This window comes from Macaca mulatta, chromosome 19 (assembly GCF_049350105.2).
Source record: "Macaca mulatta isolate MMU2019108-1 chromosome 19, T2T-MMU8v2.0, whole genome shotgun sequence".
Lineage (NCBI taxonomy): Eukaryota > Metazoa > Chordata > Mammalia > Primates > Cercopithecidae > Macaca > Macaca mulatta.
In genome coordinates, this window is record NC_133424.1 from 25,121,560 (window position 1) to 25,128,655 (window position 7,096).

Genomic DNA, 7,096 nt, shown 5'->3' on the forward strand with positions numbered 1-7,096 from the left:
ATAAGGCACCAGGGACAAATCCTAGAAAAACAGAGATATGCGACCTTTCAGACAGGAAATCCAAAATAGCTGGTTGAGGTAATTTAAATAAATGCAATATAACACAGAGAAGGAATTCAACATTCTATCAGATAAATTTAACAATGAGATCACTCTATAAAAAGAATAAAGCAGAAATTCTGAAGTTAAAATGAAATTTGCATACCGAAGAATGTGCCAGAATTACTTAAAAGAATTGATCAAGAAGATAGATTAGAGCACTTGAAGTCAGAGTATTTGAAAATACAAAGTCAGAGGAGACAAAAAAGGAATAAAAAATAAAGCACGCCTGCAGAATCTTAAAAATGGCCTCAAAATAGCAAATCTAAGTTATTGGCCTTAAAGAGAAGGTAGAGAAAGAGATAAGAGTTAAACATTTATTTAAAGAAATGTTAAATAGTATTAAATAATTCCCCAACATTTGATAGCAACATTCAAGTACAAGAAGGTTATAGAACACCAAGCAGATTTAACCCAAAGAAGACCACCTCAAGGCACTTAACTGAACTTCCAAAGGTTAAGGACACAAAATGATTCTAAAAGCAGCAAGAGAAGAGAAACAACATTCAGTGGAACTCCAATACATCTGACAGCAGACTTTTCAGTGGAAAATTTACAGGCTAAGAGAGTGGCATGACATATTCAAAGAGCCGAAGGAAAAAAAAAGACCTCTACTTTAGAATAATGCATCTGGCAAAAACATCCTTTAAACTTGAAGGAGAAATAAGAACTTTTCCAGACAAATGAAAACTTAGGGATTTCATTAACACCAGACCTGTCCTACAAGAAATGCTAAAGGGAGTTCTTAACCTGAAAAAAAAAAAAAAAAGGTGTTAGTGAGCAACAAGAAATAATGTGAAGGTAGAAAACTCACTAGTAATAGCACACGAAGAAAACATAGAATATTATAACACGGTAATCATGGTGTGCAAAAATCTCAAATAGAAAGAGTAAACAATAAGCCAATAAAAATTAATAGCTACAACATCTTTCCAAGACATAGACAGTAAAATAGGGAAGGAAGAGAAACAACAAAAAGTTTAAAGGAATGGCAATGAAGGCCGGGCGCGGTTGCTCACACCTGTAATCCCAGCACTTTGGGAGGCCGAGGCGGGTGGATCATGAGGTTGGGAGATCGAGACCATCCTGGCTAACATGGTGAAACCCTGTCTCTACTAAAAATACAAAAAATTAGCCGGGTGCAGTGGTGGGCACCTGTAGTCCCAGCTACTCGGGAGGCTGAGGCAGGAGAAAGGCGTGAACCCAGGAGGCGGAGCTTGCAGTGAGCCTAGATAGTGCCACTGCACTCCAGCTTGGGCAAAAGAGTGAGATTCTGTCTCAAAAAAAAAAAAAAAAAAAAAAAAAGAATGGCAATGAAGTTACAGTGTAGAGTTTTTATTAGTTGTTTTGCTTATTTCTTTGTTTATGCAATCAGTGTTAAATTGTCCAGTTTTAAATGATGTGTTATATTATTTTCAAGCCTCATGGTAATTTCCTATCAAAAAGCATACCACAGATATACAAAAAATAAAAAGCAAGAAATTAGATTATATTACAAGAGAAATCACCTTCACTAAAAGGAGGACAGAGAGAAAGGAAAGAAGGAAGAGAGGACAAAAATTAATCAGAAAACAAATAACAAAATGGCAGGAGTAAGTGCTTAGTTATCAATAATAACATTGAATGTAAATGAACTAAATACTCCAGTCAAAAGACAAAGAGTGGATGAATGGATAAACAAGACAATAGTCTGTGACCCACAAAAACATACTCTGCCCATAAAGATACATTTAGACTGAAAATAAAAGGATTGGAAAATGTATTCCATGCCAACAGAAACCAAAAAAAGAGCAGAAATAACTATACTTATACCAGACAATAATAGATTTCAACAAAAGACTGTAGGAAGAGATGAAGAAAGTCATTATACAATAATAAAGATATCAATTCATCAAGAGGATATAATTAGAAATATATGTGCACCCAACAGTAAAGCACCTAGATAAATGAAGCAAATATTATAAGAGCTAAAGAAAAAGACCTTAATACAATAATGGCTGGACACTTCAACACCCCACTTTAGTCATTGGATAGATCATCCAGACAGAAAATCAACAGAGAAACATCAGACTTAAACTATACTATAGAACAAATGAACCTAATATTTCCAGAAAATTTTATCCAACAGCTACAGAATACACTTTCTTCTCCTCAGCACATGGGTTATTCTCAAGCATAGACCATATGTTAGGTAACAAAACAAGTCTATGAACATTCAAAAAATTAAAGTAATATCAAGCATTTTTCTCTGACCACAATGGAATAAAACTATAAATCAATAAATGAAAGGAATTTCAAAAACTGTAGAAACATGTTAACATTAAACAATACGCTCTTGAATGATCAGTATCTCAATAAAATGTTAAGAAGAAAATAGAAAAATTCCTTGAAACAAATGATAATGGAAACATAGCACAGCAAAATCTATGGAATACTGTAAAAGAGGTACCAGTATAAAAGAAAAATTTGTAACTGTAAGTGCCTACATAAAAACAGAAAATCTTTAAATAAATAACAATACATCTTAATTAACTAGAAAGAAAGGTCAAACCAAACCCAAAAATAGAAAAGGAATAAAGATCAGAGCAGAAATAAAGTTGAAATAAAGAAAACAATACAAATAATTAAACAAAAAGTTGATTTTTTGAAAAGTCAAACAACTGACATTTAGACAAGCTAACTAAAAAGCAGACAAGATACAAATCAATAAAATCAGAGATGAAAAAAAGAGACAAGTAATGTTTCAGAAAATGTCCCTCTCCTGACACATGGGAATTATGGGAGCTACAATTCAAGACAAGATTTGACTGGAGAAACAGCCAACCCATGTCACAGGTTTTGAAAAAAATTTATTCTAGCAGACCAGACGTAAGAGATGAGCCCCTTGACCATCCCAAGGAAGAATGGTTAACAGATGCAAGTCGTTTTTTGCATCAGGAAAACAGGAGGGCTAGATATGCTGTTACCAGTCAGCACAAGGTAGTCAAGGCACAAGCCTAGCTCGCCTCTACCTCAGTTCAAAAAGCTGAGTTAATTGAACTTACTAGAGCCCTGTAGTTTGGAAAGGATTGAAAAGTTAACATTTACACTGATTCCAAGTATGCTTTTTACGTGTTTCGTGCTTATGCTGCAACTGGGAATGGGTAGGGACTCCTGACTACTAAGGGGTTTTCAATACATCACTCAGATTTTGAGCTTGTTAGAATGCTGCCTGGCTGCCAAAAAAAGTGGCAATAATTAATTGCAGAGGACATCAAAAGAGAGGCTGATTGTGTAAAAGGAAATGCCCTCGCAGATGTGGCAGCCAAGGCCCCTCACTGAAAGGACCAATTAAACTCATGGGCATGCTGGTCAGCATACATAGAGCTGGGCCAGAATACTCTGAGGAAGAAGAAAAATGGGCCAGGGATTGAAATTTAGTCCAGGGCCCCTCTGGCTGGCTGACTGATGGTAATAAATTACTAATGCCAAGTACCAATTATAGGAAAATAAGCACTTTCATGATTCTTTTCGCCCTAGAAGGGATTCTTTGTTTCAGTTAATGTCTCATTTGTTTATGAGGATAAATCTTTTCAAGACACTAAAACAGGTGACTCAGCCCTGTGAGCTCTATGCCTGAAATAAAGGGCCCAGCAATTTTCTCTTCTCCAGTTAAACTTGTCCAACCTCGGGGAACCTATCCAGGTGAGGACTGGCAACTCTAATTTACTCAGATGCCTTTCTGTAGGAGATTCAAATATTTGCTAATGCTTAGTGATACCTTCACTGGTTAGATCAAGGCATTCCCCATTCTATCTGAAAAGTGTTTACCAGAAGAAATAATTCCTCAGTATGGGTCATCTAAGAGCTTGCAAAGTTACAATGGCCCGTCTTTCACATCAGGCGTATCCCAACACCTATTCTTAGCTTTAGGAATCCAATATCACCTTAAGTCTGCGTGGGGACCGCAGTCCTCTGGAAAGGTGAAGGGCTAATTATATTTTAAAGAAGACTCTAGCTACATCAGAGGCCTATCTCTAACACTCATAGCTTACTGCGGGTTTGAGCTGCTCCAAAGGTAAACTTATAATTAAGTCCTGTTGAGTTAGCACATGGAAGGCCTTTCACAACGACAGATCTCCTAAGAGATGAAAGGACTCATCAATTACAAAAATAGGTCACCAATCTAGGACAGGTGCAAAGGCCCTCTGTGAATATGGAAACAAAAGCCTGCCTCTTTCACATGGGAGGAAAATTCAGTTTCAGCTCACCTAGGGATTTAGTTTTACTGAAGACATGGGAGGAAGTTTTCCAGCTGATCAGCTTTCCCCAACGTGGAAAGGACCAGAGCAAGGCCACCTGAACTCTCCAATAGACGATAAACTACAAGGGATTCACAGGCGGGTACCCCTGTGTGGAAGTAAAGCTGTTGCTTATTCTGGGAGCCCAATCCGAGGCTGGGGTAGGTAGGCGCGGGGCTAGTTAAGCCTTGGGGAGGCGCGGGCTAGGTCGTTGCGCGTCTGCTCCTCCTGGCGTTTTTCCTGCCGCCCTAGTCCTGCTTTGGCCATGAGGGAGCTCGTACTCAAGCAGACCGAGCAGTGCAGGAACTAGTTTGGCGCCAAGGTTGGCTGCCGGTGCTCTGAGGGCCCAGCGCAGGCCTGCTGGGTGGCCGGGAAGATATTCGCAGTGACGGGGCTGGCGCCTCTGCTTTGGGGACCCTGGGCTCCCTGCCGTGACACGGTGGAGCTGGGCGGCTGGTGAGGCTGCCAGAGAGGACCCCCAGGGACACAGCGGTCTGGGGGTTGCGGGAGGGGTGGAGGTGGGAGAGGGGCTAGGGTGCCTACAGCTCCGTGGCCTCCTTGGCTCACCCCTGACCTGTCTGGCCCCTCTTGTCTCGCAGTTCTGGGAGGTGATCTCTGACGAACATGCCATTGACTCCACTGACAGCTACCACGGGGACAGCAACTTGCATCTGGAGCACATCAACGTGTACTACAACGAGGCCAGCGGTGAGACCCCAGTCATTCCCCAACCGCCCTCCTGAGAATGGCGGCCCTCCCCTCGCTGATGCCCGCCCATCCCCCTCATGTGGCAGGTAGGTAGCCCGCGCTGTGCTCATGGATCTGGAGCCGGGCATCATGGACTCTGTGTACTCCAGGCCCTTCGGGTGGATCTTCAGGCTGGACAACTCCATCTTCGGTGAGCTGCAGGTCAAGACTGGGGTGCAGCTCCTTAGGGCAGCTCAAAGTCAAGGAGTGCCCCAAGGTCATCGCTGTGGGAACTGTGGAGTCAAGGATCCTGAACACCCTTCTATCCTGAGTCAGGAAATCTCCCTCTCCTAAATGGGCTTTGGGAGGAAGGCTCAGCTGTTTCCTCAAGGTGAGGAGCTGCTGATGTAATCTCCCTGCAGGGAGCTGAGCTGGGACCATGGCTGCTGCCTTCCCTGGTAATGAGCAAGGAGGCACCTGCAGCATGGTCTGATGTTAGGCTGTCTCAGGTTTGGCTCCTGACTGAATTTATAACAGGTGACGCTGCTGTCCTGTAACTTTGGGGGAGGGGGTTTTATTTGCTCCACCTGCAGGGTGAATGATACTTTCACCTTACATGTGACACTTGGCCCTTTTTGCATTGTGGTGACCAGTGATTACCGTATACCTGGCCGTTGAGTGGCTGTACTTTCTTTCAGGTCAGTGTGAAGCTAGGAACAACTGGGCCAAGGGGCGCTACACAGAAGGCGCAGAGCTGATGGAGTGGGTAGTGGACGTTGTGAGGAAAGAGGCTGAGAGCCGTGACTGACTGCAGGGTTCCAGCTGACTCACTCCCTGGGTGGGGGGACTGGGTCTGGGATGGGTACCCTTCTCATCAGTAAGATCTAGGAAGAATACCCAGATAGGATCATAAACACATCCAGTGTCCTGTCCTCACCCAAAGTGTCAGATGCCATGGTGGAGCCCTACAATGCCACCCTCTCAGTCCACCAGCTTGTAGAAAGTGCAGATGAGACCTTTTGCATTGATAATGAAGCTCTCTATAACATGTGCCCCAGAAATCTAAAGCTGCCCACACCCACCTATGGTGACCTGAATCACCTGATGTCTGCTGCCATGAGTGGGGCCACCATGTGCCTGAGCTTCCCAGGCCAACTGAATGCTGACCTGTGGAATCTGCCTGTGAACATGGTCCTGTTTCCCTGGCTGCACTTCATGCCTGGCTTTGCCTCACTCACCAGCCAGGGCAGCCAGCAGTACTGAGCCCTGACCCACCCAGCAGATGCTTGATGCTAAGAATATGATGGCTGCCTGTGACCCCTATCATGGCAGCTACCTAACGGTGACTGCCATTTTCAGAAGTTGCATGTCCATGAGGGAGGTGGAAGAGCAAATGTTCAATATTCAACACAAGAATAGCAGCTACTTTACTGACTGGCTCCCCCACAATGTAAAAACAGCCATCTGTGACATCCCACCCCAGGGGCTAAAAATGTCAGCCACCTTCAGCAGCAACAACATGGCCACCCAGGAACTCTTCAAGCACGTCTCAGATCAATTCACAGCTATGTTCAGGCACAAGGATTTCCTGCACTGGTACACGGGTGAGGGCATGGATGAGATGGAGTTCACTGAGGTCGAAAGCAACATGATCTGGTTTGAGTACCAGCAGTGCCAGAATGCCTTGGCCAAGGAGTTTGAGGAGTGTGCTGAGGAGGAGGTGGCCTAGAACCTTTCTTTTCTGGGTAAAGGGGGGAAGCAGTGTGGATTCTTTAGTGTGTCCTGATAGCCATGTGTCACTACGCACTTTTTCTTTGTGTCTTCACATCTCCTTTTGCATTTTAGACCATTTTTATAGGAAGTGATTTTACCTAGTAAAGCATTCACGTAGTATCTGGTTTCACTTCCAACTTCATTCTATACCCTCTCGGTGTACTGCTGCCAGATGGGCATAGTGGTTCTGCAGAGCTGCAGCTGTCTTGGGCTTATCACATGCCCAGGAACAAGCATTCCAGTGGCTCCTGGAGGGG

The 7,096-nt window shown here is 43.4% G+C and overlaps 1 pseudogene; it reads left to right on the forward strand.

Annotated features, from left to right (window-relative positions):
- Positions 1 to 4,644: 4,644 nt before the first annotated feature.
- Positions 4,645 to 6,795, forward strand: LOC114674030 (tubulin beta-8 chain-like; annotated as a pseudogene).
- The last annotated feature ends 301 nt before the right edge of the window (positions 6,796 to 7,096 follow it).